This window comes from Monodelphis domestica, chromosome 1 (genome assembly GCF_027887165.1).
Source record: "Monodelphis domestica isolate mMonDom1 chromosome 1, mMonDom1.pri, whole genome shotgun sequence".
In the NCBI taxonomy this organism is placed as follows: domain Eukaryota; kingdom Metazoa; phylum Chordata; class Mammalia; order Didelphimorphia; family Didelphidae; genus Monodelphis; species Monodelphis domestica.
The window spans coordinates 99,366,528-99,382,757 of NC_077227.1; the positions used below are offsets into that span (position 1 = coordinate 99,366,528).

Genomic DNA, 16,230 nt, shown 5'->3' on the forward strand with positions numbered 1-16,230 from the left:
TATTTAATCAAAATATATATGCTATTACTCACTAAACAATGCTCTTAATAGAACAGAACATAATATAATTCGTCTATGGTGAGAAAACAAATAATTAATAGGCAAGCAAAAATATTTGTAAATAATTTCAAATTATCTATAACCAACATTTTGGGGGGTACCCCCATGTGAATACATTTAAAATTATAACCTTCTGGCCTCGCTATATAAAATGTCCATGGAATATTGCAATCATTTTGGTCTCAGATTTTGATAATCTAGTGAAGATAGAAAAGAGATAAAGTACTGGAAAGGTAAATATATTTTTTGGAACTAAGTATATTTCCAAGGAACTAATGAGAGGTATGGTGAAGAATAAATATATTACAAGAATACAAGCTATTCCGCAATTGACAAGTGGTCAAAGAAATTGAATAAGCAGTTTTTGGATGAAGAAAGCAAAGCCATCAAAAATCAAATAAAAATGTTCTAAATCAGTTTTGATTAGAGAAATGAAAATTAAAACAACACTGAGGTACTACCTTACACCTATCATACTGGTTGATATGATAGTAAAGGAAAGTGACACATGTTGGAGGAGATATGGCAAAGTTCAGACACTAATGCATTAATAGTGGAGTAACTGATCCAACCATTTTGGAGGGCATTTTGGAACTATCTCCAAATGGCTATAAAACTATGCATGCCCTTTGATCCTATAATACCACTACTGATTCTGTATCCCAAAGAGATAATTAAAAAGAGGAAAGGATCTACTTGCAAAAAATTATTTATATCAGCTTTTTGAAGTATCAAAGAATAGGAAATTGAGGGGATGTCCATCAATTGGGGAAATGTCTGAACAAATCGGTGTAGATGATGGTGATAGAATATTATTGTGTTATGAGGAATGATGAGTAAGATGATTTCAGAAAAAAAAAAGCTGGAAAGATCTGCATAAATTGATGCAGAGTGAAATAAGCAGAACCAGGACACCATTGTACACAGTAACACCAAGAACTTGGCTCCTTTCAGAAATGCAATGATTTGGGACATTCCTAAATGACTTATGACAGGGAATGTTATCAACCTTCAAAAAATAATTGTTGGAATTGGATGAATACAGATCAAAGCATACTATCATTCACATTAGTGTATTGATGGTTTTATTTTGGAGTTTGGATTTCATATGAGTCATCGTTTACAACAAGGACCAATAGGCAAATGTGTCTTACATGATAATACAAATAATTTTTTTTAAAGAATAATTTTAACCAAAGAATTCTGCCCAAGGTCTCTAGTATAACAGAGGAAAAGTTCATTGAAGGTATTGGGCAATATGTCTTATTTCTTTTTCTAGTAAGTAGGCAACTTTAAGGTCCATACTCAGTGGACCATACTCAATTAAGTATTTTGTAATACTCATTATATAGCATCTACAAAGTGCACACTATAGTTAAAAAAAAAAAAGAAATATGTGTATTGGGGAAGCACAAAGAATAACCCAAATTATAGTTGCTTGTAAATTGCTACACAATACAGATTATGAACATATATTTTATTTATGAATTTACATGTAATTTTCCTTAAGAAAACATTTATGGATTATATATATATATATATTAAGACCTTGTTTTGCAAAGAGATTTGAATAAAAAAAATAACTATATATATACATATATATATATATCTGTCTCTGTCTCTCTCTCTATCACACACACACACACACACACACACACACACACACACACACACACACACTTTTTCTCAATTCTAGTTACGTTTAAATTAGTTCACATTACTAAGACTAAAATAATATTCTAATAACTACTGGGAAAATAAAAATGTTCACAGCCAAAATGAAATGTGATGATGATGATGATGATGATGATAATTATATTCCCTGGATTTTAAATGTCAGTGAGGTCAGCACCATATTCCAAGCTAGCATATTTAAGAGCTGATAAAAATTGACATTTGAAAGGAATCTTGTTGTTTCCTATAATTTTTAAAGACCAGTGTAAAGTTGGAGATGGGATGATAGTGATAAATATGAAGAGATCTAAGGAAATTGTTGTCTGATGAGGAACAGATATTTGGCTTAATGTTAGTCAGAGAACCAGAAATAACTTTCCATTTTTTAATTTACTTGTCATAAGGCTTGTGAGAACATCACAATTGTAATTTTCTTTTTAAAATTTGGATTAAAGAACAAATACTTTGAGCCAGAGAAAAAGCAAATGTTTTACAATATTTTTATCACTCTTCCCTCCTACTCTACTACTATTACTACTTACATTTAAATAAGATTTTAACGTTTATATGCAAAACAATTACTTCATCCAAGCTTAACAATAAACACATATTTTGAGAATTTGTCTTTTTAAAACCTTATTCTTCATAACTACTGAAAAATTCCTACTTGTATAGAGAAAAATATTCTTAGGTTGGAAAAATAAAATATAGAAAGGTACTCATGAGATAAATCTAAATATAAATTCAAATAATTATTTTTAAATATTGATGAAAATAAAATTATTGCATGAACAGAAGGGGATTTATTGAAATTTCCTACACTGTTATTAACCAGAGCTTCTTGGAAACGCAGCTGCAGATGATTAAATCCAGACCGAACTTTACTGAAAATAGCACACTGAAGCTCTAAAGCATCTGAAGATTGAAAAAGTTGATATTTCAAGTAATGATGTCATCAAAAGACTATTCTATTCTTTTTCAAGAAATAAAACCATTTCTTTTTGGGTCCTAAAATACATAAAAACTAATATGATTAAATCTTTTGTTTATACTTTTCTTAATTTGCTTGTACCTTGATGGAACTAAGGCATTAAAAATTTTAGTTGGCTTTTTAAAACAAATTAGAATGTTTATTCTTCTGCTCTTCTCTTATACTAATATCCTGTTTTAAATGAATTGGTTATTGAACTGTGATAAGTAAGAGATTATTAGGAATATTCAACCTTTTCCCCCTAAGTTCCAGTAATGTTTTTTACTGAAATTTTTAAGGAGGGTATCGTTGAAGATTCCTTCTAGTTGTAAATCTATATTCCTGTGGTAAGTACATTACTGAAAATAAGTATAAAATTTCAAAAGTACTAAATAATTTGTTATGACATTCCAAGTTTTAAAGAAAATGCAATGATTGCTAGATAGTACATTGAATAGAGTGCAATGCTTAGAGTAAGAAAGACTTTGAGACCCAAACCCACTTCAGACAGTTACTAATTGTGTAGCCCTGGACAAGTTACTTCAACTATCTGCATTTCAATTTTTCATTTTCAAAATGGAGATTAAAATCACACCCATGCCAAAGTGTTGTTTTGAAAATCAATTTCATTTTTAAAAAACCACATAAATTACTTTGGAAGTTTTAAAGCATCGTAAAAATGCTAGCTATTATTTTTATTATTATCTCTAGCTAAAATGAAGCAAAAGAGCAAACTATCACTTTTTAGAGTAGCACAATGAAATATATAGAGATATGATCTATTTGGAATTCATTGTTATAGAAAATCTGAGAACTTTCCTTTAAGTTGTTACACAGTAGCATGTAATTTGTCCATATAAAGATTTGTAAATAATTATGTAGAAAGGGGAGAAGCATTCTAGAATAAATATTCAAACTGTCCATGAATACCACATCCTCAAAGATATTGTTGATGCCTTCCTTTTTTTTAATGTTTGCCTAGAAACGTATATATGCTAATAAATACATATTAATGCATGCCAATTATGATTTACCCTGTATACATTTTACACGTATATAGTTCCTTGCATATTCTTTCCCTCATTAGAATATGAACTTCTTGATGAAAGGCACTATACATATATCACCCAGTAGAACTGCTTGTCAATTGGGGGGGGGGGGAGGTAGAGAGGAGGGAGACAATATGAATAATGTGATCTTGGAAAACATATGTGCATACTTCCCAGTGGAATAAAATAAAGAAAACATAGAAACAAAAAGGCTACATAAGTAGTAAGTTACAAAGACCAAAAAAAAAAAGAGTTATAACTCTACCAATTTTTATCCATATACTAGTCTTCCCAGCTCCTCCAGCATTTATCATTTTCATTTTTTATAAATCTCCCAATTTGCTCACCATGGTGTGAAACCTCAGATTTTTAAAAAAGTTTTCATATGTATTATTATTTATGTTTTTGAGAATTTTATATAGTCTTTCATCTCTTCTTTTAAAGGTTTTTGTTCATAGCTTTTGTCCAAATATCATTGGAGGAATGGCTTTTATTTTATATTTCTACTAATTAGTTCTCTATCTTACATATGTAGAATTTTCAGAATTATTTAATATTAATATTTCACCAATAAATACATTTTCTACTTGTTCTAGCTTCATCTTTTTTGGGAAAAGCTTCTGAATTTTATTCAGTTGAGATTACCTTTCTTTTGATTATCTTAATTTTTCGTTTGGTTATCATTTTTTCCATGGGAAAAATGACTAGGTGGCATGGTGGAAAATTGCCATTGGGATTTTTCTATAGTAATTCCTGGGTTATAAACCTGTCTTATATATTCAGTAATTTCATGATCTTTGTGAATCACTTGATATCTTTTGCTTTGATTTGCTCACCAATAAAATTGGAATAAAAAAACCTACCCGGTTGCTGAGGGCCAAAAAAAATGAAAAATACCAAGTGTTTTGCAAATTTTAAAGCACAGTACAAATACTAGTTATTATTGTTAATGATTAATATAATTGGTTTTAACCTTCCATATAACCAGTTGTACTTTATTTGGGTTTATCATGTAAAAATGTTGGTCAAAATGTAATTTCTGCCAAATAGATTTCCAATTCTCCTAATAGTTCTTGGTGACTCAGGAGTCCTTAAGCAAGTAGATGGTGATCTTTGGGTAAACAAACATAGCTAAAATTTTGTTTGATTCCATGTAGGTCTCATTTATACTTTTAAAAATGGCTTTAAAATGTATTACTCACTAATGAATTATTACTTAATCACTAATTGATCACTAATATATTCTTGGTGGAAATATGAACTGATCCAACCATTTTAGAGAGGAATCTGGAATTGTTATCAGTGAGTTAGAAAACAGTGCATACCTTTTGTTTCATTAATAACACAATTGGCTGTATTTCCTAAGGTGATCAAAGGAAAAAAGGAAAAGAAACGAAATGTTCCAAAATATTTGTAGTAGCTCTTTTTGTTGTGGCAAAGAACTGGGAACTGAAGGGATGTCAATCATTTGAAGAATGGCCAGACAATTTGTGGAATATAAATGTAATGGAATATTGTTGTTCCTTAAGAAATGACAAGATGATCACAAAAAAACCTGGTAAGACCTGTAAGAAGTCTTGCAACATTCACAGTTGATCATCATATAGTACTTTTATTACTGTGTATAGTGTTTTTCTGGTTCTTTTAGCTTCTCTTTGCATCACTTCGTATGTCTTTCCAGGTGTTTTTGTGGTTGTCTTGTATGTCTCTTTATGGTACAATAGCATTACATTACAATTATATCCCACACCTTGTTTAGTCATTCCCCAATTGATGGACATTCGTTCATTTCTCAGTTCTTTGCCACCACAAAAAGAGCTGCAATAAATGCTTGCACAAATATGTCCTTTTCCTCTATCTTTGATCTCATAGGGATATGGATTGTTGATAATGATATGTTTATGGCTAGATGAAAAGACTATGCACAGTTTTCTGGTCCTTTTGTCCATGTTCCAAATTGCTCTCCAGAATGGTTATAATAGTTCACAGCTTGACCCACAGTGCATTAGTAGGGTTTTTCCACATTTTTTACCCTCCAACATTAATAATTTTCCTTCTTTGTCATTTTAGCCAACCTGATAGCTTTGAGGTGTTACCACAGAATTGTTTTAATTGACATTTCCCTAATTAATAGTGATTTGGAGAATCTTTATATAACTACAGAGAGTTTTCATTTCTTCATCTGAGAACTACTCATTCATATGCTCTGCTATATATCAGGAATGCTTTGAATTCTTATTGACTCAGTTCTCTATATACTTGAGTATCTCTTTGTCAGAGATACTTGCTACAAAGATATTTTTTCTCCAGTTTGTTATTTCCCTTCTAATCTTGGTTCCATTAGTTTTATCTGTGGAAATAATTAATGTAGTCCAGGTATATTTTCCAAAGAGATCACGAAAACTAAAAAGGATTTATTTGTACAAAAAAATTTTATTGCAGCTCTTTTTGTGGTGGCAAAGACCTGAAAATAGAGCAGTTATCCATGAATTGGAATATATGATAATTATAGATATTTATGGAATACTATTGTACCATAAGAAATGACAAGCAAGATAATGGCAGAAAAATCTGGAAAGACTTACATATACTGATACAAAGTGAAATGAACAGAACCAGAAGAACGTTGTACACAGTGACTAATATATTTTGATAAACAATTGTGAATAACAGTAATTCTCAGCAATGTAGTGATCCAAGATGATTGTGTGTAAATATCTATGGGACCTCCATTCCAGCTTTGATCCTGGGCACTGTAGCAGTGGGACATAAGAGTAACAGAGTCACCTTTGTGTCTGATGGCCTGGGGGCTCTGGTGTCCGGGGTTCAGGTCCCAGCCAGCATCAGTGCAAGTAACCATGGAGGGAGGAGCTATAGGTTTAAAAAAAAAAAAAACAAGTGCGGGGAGGGGTATGCTTTCTTTGCTTCTGCTCTTGAACTAATGGTCCCTGGAATGACTTTCTCTGGTTGCTTGTTTATCTTATCTGCGCCATCTCTGACCTAAATTTAGAAAGGCTTCTATCTTCTCTTTCTTTACTAATAAATGTTTATATATCTGGTAATAACCATCGAGATTAATTTTTCTTTATAACAAATCAAAGAGTCTCATGATGAAAAAATGCCATCTGCCCTCTGAGAAATAACTGTTGAGTCTGAATACAGACAAACATACTTCATTTTTGCTCTATTTTTTTATTTGAGATCTCTTGAAAAAAATGTATTATATGATTTACATAAAAATAGAGATATATTACAAATAGAGAAATGTAGATATCTCCTTTTCTTCCTAATTTTTCATAGCTTCCTTTGTAATTCTTAACTTGTTCAACCTATGTTCATAACTATTTTTGCTATAATTACATAAAATCTATAAATCTACTTTTATAATATCTTCTTATGGTTTCTTATAACAATATATATAGAATTAATGGGGCTATGGCCATTTTTATTATGTTGGCATGGTTCAATCATTAATAATAAACATCACTTGTAATTATTTAAATCTTCCTTTATGTTTATAAAGAATATTTTATAGTCATATTAATAGGTCCTCAAAGTATCTCACTAAATTGACATAAAGATGGTATACATTTTTTAGTAATTTTGAATGTAATTACTTTTTGTATTTCCTCCTCTTGAGTTTTAAATCAATGTAGAGAATGGATTATGGTTTTGGGGTGTTTGTTGTACATCCTGTTAGTTGTAATTATCTTTTTAATTTTTTATTGAATCTCTGGGATTCTCTAAATAAACTATCACATTTTCTTCATGGAGACAATAGTCTTGCTTTTCTTATAATTTTACTGGTAAAGTTTTTCTCAAACAATTTTCTAGAATGAACTTATATTTGTTTTTGGATGCTATTCAACATTTGAAGAAATGATCATCTTTTTCCTCTACTGGATAATTAGTTGTCTGTTGGAAGTTTGCTGGTTTTTTAACAACCAAATGAATGCTATGTTTTGTCAGTAGTTTTATCTCATTATCTACAAATATAATACAACTTTTCCCTCACATTAAATATCCCTGCATTGCTATTATAAATCCAATGCAGAGCATATGTCAAGAGTACTCTGTTATAGCCTTATAACCTGTTATTTACTATTTTTACAATATTATTCCTTATTTCTTTTGGTCCAAAGCTTTCTTTATCTACTTGATTTTCCTAGTTTAAATATTAGAAATACATTTTTCTACTTGAAAGACTTTATTAAGATATAATCTATATTTATTTTTTGAAAAATATATGCTCAACAAAAGAGTTGTTGTTTAAAACTTTGCTAGGATTTGTATGTAAGTGTATGGTATTGCATGGGAACAAATGATTCATTTTATCTGATTACTTCAGATGATCTTCACAAAAGCAATAAGAAATGTACAGAACATCGAAATCCAAAGAAAGGACAAAAAATTTCTCACAGAAATTTTAAAATGGCTAAAGTTAAAAAGGAATAACCTGATTAAGCTACTAAATTCTTGGTTATATATTATGGCAAATTAAGTCAATGTAGATTGACATGCCAACAACTTAATCCTTATTTCTAAATAATTAATGAATAAATGAAAGAAGCATGGTTGAAATCATCCCCTTTTTGTTTTACTAACTAAAACTCCCTGCAGTTTTGTGAGCTTTTCCTTTATTTGGATGATATGCCTTAGTTCATAGGAATTAAATATGGATATTGTGCATTATCTATGGTGATTTCAAGAACATAGTTTATTTCCTAATATCTGTAAGACACCTATTGTTGCCTTCTCTGAAACCATCACTGTTACTTCTATTCTTTTGAATTCAACAATGAGATAATATATCTATTTAAACCCCTCCTTTTAAATATTTCATAAGTTCTGCTTCAGTACTTCAAGGTGAGGAAATAACTCTGGATTCTCAAAACTCTGCCAAAAAACTCAAGTTCCGTTAAATTCACAATGCTAGAAAAGCCTTTTCAGAGAACCATCTGACCCAATTACAATTACAAAGAGGTTAATTTTCAATAGCATGGAAAACCAGAAAAAAAATGTAAAGGGTATCAAAGACTTTGGCAGAAGCATATCTTTTTTTTTTTGCATTGATGATTATAGTGTTGGAAAAGAGGAAAGTGAGGGGTACATACTATTCACATTTTAGAAGCAACTAGGCAGCATAGTAGATAGACAAATGGATCTGGAGTCAGGCAGATCTGAGTTAACTTCAGACACTGATGAGCTGTGTGATCCTGAGGAAGTCACTTAACTTGATTGTCTCAGTTTCTAATTTGTAAAAGTGGTGAAAACAGCAGCACCTCACTCACACAGCTATTGTGAGGATCAAATATGATTGGAGTAAAAAATGAGAGATGTCAAAACCTCATAGATTATCTAGAAGCCTTTTATCTTTCTGGACAGGGATACCAGTGAATAAAATTAGAAAATATTAGTTTGCCTATTTTAATGGGGCAGAAATGACATTACCAAATGAATTATTCCTGAATCAGCCATCTCTATCCATGGGGACTATCCATTTCTTAGAGCCAAGAGAAAAATTAATACATTTTAAAAAGACAGATTTTAAAAAGACACGGATCACAAAATAAAAATCCAAACTGATTAGATAAGTTATTAATGAAACATGGGAATAGATTGAGGGAAAGTTGTTGACAATAATTATAGTGAATTTTATATGATGTAACTGATAAAAATTATTTGTCATGAAAAGAACAAAAAAAAAGCTTCTGAATTGCTTGAATCATCTGTCAAGCACTGTGAAATGTAAACCAAAAGCAAGAATGTTTAAGAATTAAAACTTGTATATATCTTATGGAATATTATGGATAGTATCATCTCATAAAACAGCAAGAAACAATGGGGATAAAACACTAATTTAAAAATGGAACCATGAAGATATTGAAGGATAAAACTGGAAGGACAACAAACAAAAGATGGAAAAGATCTGAGAAAAAAATTTAATGGTGTTAATGGAAACTTTTCTTTTATATTCCTGCTCTTCCCATGCTGTATAATGATTTATTAAAAAGGAAAATGTGTTTAATAAAACTAAACCACACATCAAAAGAGTTTAACTGGAGTGTGAGATTTTAATTGAAGTATATAAGCTTAATGTTTTTCAATAGTATGACACAGAAGAGAAACGCTTAGTGAAAAAGTTAATCATGGTAAATTAATTGTTGATATTTTTCAGAAGCAGTACCTCAGTTGGTAGTGAGCTGGGCCTGGAGTCAGGAAGATCTGAATTTTCAAACCTGGCCTCAGGCACATATTAGCTGTGTGCCTCTGAGCAAGTCACTTAACCTCTATTTAGTTTAATCCACTGGAAAAGGAAATGGAAAATCTCTCCAGGATATCTGCCAAGAAAACACCTTGGATAGTATAGGCATGTTAAGGAAATAGGGTCATGAAAAGTAGGAAGGAATTGAACAACATTTTTCAAAAATAGTTTTTAGTTATTATATATATATATATATAAACTTTATATATATAGTTATTAGTTATTAGGAAATTCAAGAAAGAAAAAAATCATGCAAAATTTGATGAAAAGGAATTCAAATTGTGAAGGGAGGGGAAGGAGAAAGTTGCCCGTGTAAACATGCAAAGCATAGAAAATAACAAGTTCAAAGCTACAGAGCTTGACTTCAATGACTTTTGAAATCCTAGAACTCTGTTGAATGAATTAATAAAGGGATGACTTGTTAACATTTAGAAACAAAATAACTGATGACTACAAGCTAATATGGCTTTGACAAGGCTAGATTGATGAGATTATTTATATATCTCTGCTGTACCCATAAAGCAAAACATTTTCCTTGAGGGAAGCTTTTTTTCCCCCCTTATCTACTTAATACTGAGTACATTTATATAATAGGCATTTTATTTGATAAAAGATTGGTAAGTTTTGTTGAATTATTCTCAATTGCTTTTTTTCACCTTATCACTAGAATGGAAGAGTATTAGAATATTCTACTAACGCTTTTTGGAAGCTGTCCTATTGAGTGCCTCCAGGATTATACCTTTGTGGTTCATAAGATTTTTACCAGTGACTTGTGTCAAAAGATAGATGACATTTGATAAGAGTCTTGTTTTTTCTTAAAAAATGAAGTTTAATTCCTCAGGTAAAATTGTCTTGTATTTATTATTAAACTCAAACTATGATGAAGAGATTAGAGTGCATATAGAAAATCAGTCATTTGGTGAGTAGGGGTGGGGATCATAGAGGGGAAAATGAAGAAGGCTTTAATGTTCTTTTTCTAGTAATTACTTGTGTAATTCTTGGGGATTAAGAATTAAAATCTGTGAGAGTGCATATATGTGTGTGCATATATGTCTGTAAAAGATTCTCAAGTAGTTTGGTATGTAGATGTGACTGATTGTTTATCAACATTTTTGAGATTTACTTGTTTGGGTAAAAATCTTTGGAGATTTAGATTTGACTTGTAAATACAATTATAATGCTAGTCACTGCAATGCATGCAGAATGTAAGAGAGAAATCTAGAACCTTTGGGAACAAGCCTGGAAGAGCTGTAAGAATTCTTCAAGCAGCAAAGTGTGATGGGTAGAAAGAAAATTGGAACCTTGGAGTGAGAAACAAAGATGATCAAGGGGTTGAAGGGACTCCTGGTTGAGAGTAGCAGGGAGCAGAGGGGTTTGACTCTGACTGAATCTAAAAGTCAGTGATCTTTCTCTCCCTGAATTACTGATCCCAGATCCTCCCAAACCCCAGCCAGTGGACAAGGACCTGGAGAGACAAGCAATTCACAAGGAAGATCTCTACACTCCCTTTGAACCTTAAACTTGGGGACACTTGCTGTGCCAGTCAAGATATCAGGGTTTCTCTTCTCTGAATCCCTGAGGGGCTCCCCCTCTCCCTCTTTCCCTCCTGAATCTCAGTCCTTACCCTTCATCAGCCCTGTCCTTTTCCTGCTTCCCTTAAATAAATTCAGTTATTAAGACCCAGAACTAACTCCAGCTTTATTAGAAGACAGCTTGAATTGAGTGGGGAAGAGAAGGGATTTCTCTCCCCAGTAGAAAGAGGCTCAACACCTGAAACTTCTTTCAATGAAGATCCTAGAGAGTCTGGCAGGAGGAGTTGAAGGCAGCCGTGGTGAGGGAGTCTAGGCAGAGAGAGTTGAGGGGGAAAAGACAAAATTCATCCTCCTTCTCTCTTCTGGCTAAATAACACCACTTCCTCTCACTCTGAACTTGCCCAGAAGAAAGAAGACTCCATTCCCTTTTCACCTTTTCTTCCTTTGTCATAAATCTCCCCCTTTTGCCCCCTTTATTACATGTATTTTGAGTTCCTCCCTATTGGAGGTAGGGATTCTGTGGATTTTACTTGTCTATTTTCATTATTTGAATTTTTTCTGATATATTATTTGATTATTCCTCATAGCTGATGTTCATACACTTTTATTATTCATTTTTCTGCAAATCCAGAGATTTTTGTATTTTGGCCTATTACCAAGTTTTGTCATGTAATTCAGAATTTTGAAAATTCTCTGGATAAATTCAGTCATTTTTCTAGTCCTATATTTTGTGAACTGATCTGTGCTGACTGTTCTTTTATTTTCTGTTGTAGTTAACTATGGATAATTCTATGGATTAATTTTTCTATTATGTTTTCCATATCGGTCATTTCTATCATTATCTTTTGTTAAACTTTTTAAAAAGTACATTTAATGCTACACGGTTATTAATTGTGATAAAAATACTTTCTATATCTTTTCTTTTCTTATCTAGTAGTCCCATGTCCTAAATTAAAATTCTATCTTCTTATCTGGTAATTATTCTACTTGCATCTGAGTATCTAATCATAGTATAGGTTTTTTAAGCTTTTCAAAAGTATTAAATATATACACACATTTCTTTTCTTCCTTTGTCACATAGTTGGGATTTTTATCTTTTCTTAGTATTTTTTATTATTTTCTCCTTTGACTTTTTCTCTTTGTTGTTTATTGAGGGATACGTGAAGAAATCTGGCTTTCTTCAAATCTTTAAATCTGCCACTGTGAATAAAAAGTCCCTGAAGTGTTCATTACAATATATCAAACACATCTGGAGAGAGATCACTTGCTTATTTCATCAACTCCCATAATTTATTTTATCTTTTCTGTAAAAATAAATCTCAAATCTCTTTGCTTAGCCCCTAACCTCTCTCCTAACCAGCAATATAGTACCTCTAACCCCTATTAGAACTCTTAAAAAGCGCCCAGAAAATAGTAGGCACCTAATAACATGAGTTTTTTCTTCTTTTTTATATATGTGTGATTTCTTTACAGAGATTAAAACAACATTTCAAATCTTTGCTGTTACTACATATTCTTCCATATAAAGTACCACAAGTAAAACAGATTTGCATACTGAAAATTGTTATTAGAAAGATTGTTATACCAATTGTGAATCAATGTACAATATTGCTTAAAATAGTCAAAATAATTATTTAGTTAAAAATGTGACTGATTCCAATTGTCAAGATCCTCATACCTTAGTGTTTTAGGGTTTGTTACTATTGCCAGGGCTATTAAGTTTATATGCCTATTGGTAAGACTTGGTCAACAGATGATGTTGATAAAAATAATGGGGTCTCTTGTTCACATAAAGAGTGGCACCTTTCAGTGACTCCTGTGCAAAGTCATAATATAAGGTTGTGAAGACCTGCTCTCCTATGTACTAGCTACAGGACCTTGGAAAAGTCATTTACCCTTATAGGAATTTATTTTCCTATTAGTTTAATGAGACTGTAGTAGAAATGATCCCTAAAGTTGTTTTTAGGTCTAAATCCTTTGAGTATCAGGCCCATAAAGATATATATATATATATATATATATATATAATTTCTTTCTCGTGCCCACCCCTTTCTGAATTATTCTTGCTGAACCCTAATTACAATAGAATTGAGGATTAAATTTGCATTTATTCATGGGTCTAGAGAATGAAAAAAAATCTTATTATTTGTGCCTATTGAGAGGAAATTGTTTCATATTTAAGAGTTGGAAATGTTTTATTTTCTTGTATTTCAAATAAATAAGAGCCTACCATTTACCAGTCATTCTACCATGTCTTTGGGGGATAAGGACACAAATTACACCATTTTATGCTCCAAGGAGCTTTTATTCCCCCTGAAAGATTCAATGTGGATTCATACAAGTATAAGGCATGGAATACTAAAAGAGAAGACATATAAAATCAGGGATGACTTCCCAGAGGTGGAGAAATATGAATTAAGACTTGACTAAAGAAAAAAATTGCAAAATCTGTGAATAAAGAGGGGGCAGCTAGTTGGAATAGTGGATAAAGTTTTGGGCAATGTTAGGAAAATTCATCTTCCTGAGTTCAAATCTGGTTTCAGGTACTTCTTAGCTGTGTGACCCTTAGAAAATCACTTAACATTGTGTCACATTTTTTCAGCTAGAAAATAAACTGGAAAAGCAAATGGTGAACCAGTCTGGTATCTTTGCCAAGAAAACCCTATGAAGTATCATTTGTGCAAAAATGTGAAGGTAAGAGTAATAATGACATATATGAGGTAGAAGTAGCAGGGTAATTTGACTAAAGTGGAGAATACAAGAAGGGGAATATTAAGAAAGATGATAAAAACATTAGGTGGGAGGCAGATTATGCAGGGCTTTAAAGGCCAAATTATATACTTAGTTTTTTATCCAATGGGTAATGGTGAGTCATGGAAGGATTTTCAGTAGGATAATTACATCTGCAACTTCAAAATATTTCCTTAGTAATGTGGAGAATGAATTAGAATAAGAAGAGAACAAGGAGCTTAAAGTAGTGCAGGCAAGAGATAATAAATGGCTGAATTTTGGTGACTCTAGGAGAAAGAAGGGGAGAAGATATAAAAATTTTGCATGTAAAAGCTTGACTAGATAGCAGAGATGAGCAAGAAAGCAGTTAAATACAATCAGAGATTCTGAACCTTGGTGAATTAAAAAAATAAATGTATAATTCAAATTTAACATGATAATTCTTCCCCTACACTGTTGTGTCAACTCCCATTATGAAATGAATGACCTTAAGTATTTCAGAAATCCCATTAGAAAAACAAGTTATAACTATATTCTAAGCCTTAATAAATGTTAGAATATAGTATGGCATGATGTGAGATCAATCTTCTTAACAGGAATTTTAAAAATACTCCTCCTTGAAGCTGGAAGCCCAGGAAACCTATATACACTTTTATGATAATTATACCACTTAGACCAGATGTTGTTGTTGCCATGTTAAACTCAATTTCCTTCAGGAGAATAAGGTTCTTAAGGATATACTTTATGCTGTTGTGTTTTTAATCTTCATACCTTTTTTTTTTAATTTCCTTGAGTGTTTAAAATTCAGTAAGGGGTAAAAATATTCTTCTAATCTAGTATACCTCCCTTAACATTGGCATAATAATTCTAATATATAAATTATCACTTAAAATAATATAATTATATCATAATTGATATCAGTTATATGTTATAAATATGTAATATAATTTAGAATCATATTTATTATGATAAATAACATTTATAGATGCCTCTTATAAAATTAATGATGCCTGATTGCTGAAATCTGGATGAGTATTTTCTTTAATATGACTTTGACAAATACTGAAAAATAATAACAACAATAAAAGCTAGCATTTACATAGTGGCTAGTCCGTGCCAGGTACTGCACTAAGTGCTTTTACAAATATGTAAATTAATTCTCACAACAACCCACAGATATACCTGCAGATATTATCTCTGTATTACAGTTGAAGAAACTGAAGGAAACAGAGGTTAAGAGACATGCCCAAGGTTATATAACTAATAACTGTCAGAGTCAAATTTGAAGTCAGGTTTCCTTTACTCTAAAGCAAGCATTCTATACACTCTATTACCTCTCTGGATAATTAGAACCTCAATTCTAGTTTTCATGTAAAGATGGAAGAAAAGTTAAAAGTCTTATGAAAGAAAACCCTCTACCATGCAATAGCTTATCTCCAGTAAAGTAACCAATTATTTTTCTTATAATTGTTGTTAATAAAATATTAGGAGCTCAGTTAAAACAGATGGTTTTTAATGTGTCATGACAAAATCACAAAATTAATAATAAAAATGATTTCTAAAACTGGCAAATTAGGCTCTGTTGATACTATTGATTGAGTTAGCATTTCAGTACATGTGCTTAATGTTTCCCCAAAGTCTAAGAGATTGACAGGGTGGCATAGGATGGCAAATGGCCCTGTTGAAATGATTGGTATAACCATTTATGTATACGAATATATAATTTATTTGTATTTATATTCCATAGTTTCTTAAGCTTTTTGCATCAAGACTCCTCTGGCAATATAGCAAGATCTATAGGCCCATTCTTAGAATAATGTCTTTATATAGAATAAAATACAAAGGACAACAAGGGAGATCAACTATACTAAAATAAAGATTATTTTTTTCAATTCAAGCTCATAGATCCCTGAAAAAATATATCTATTCACCATTGTGGGAAGGTCTGTG

The 16,230-nt window shown here is 31.4% G+C and overlaps 1 protein-coding gene across 3 annotated transcripts in view; it reads right to left on the minus strand.

The window, feature by feature from the left end:
• ATRNL1 (attractin like 1) overlaps window positions 1–16,230 on the minus strand; it is a 1,148,868-nt gene that overhangs the window by 727,455 nt on the left and 405,183 nt on the right. The window lies entirely within an intron of this gene.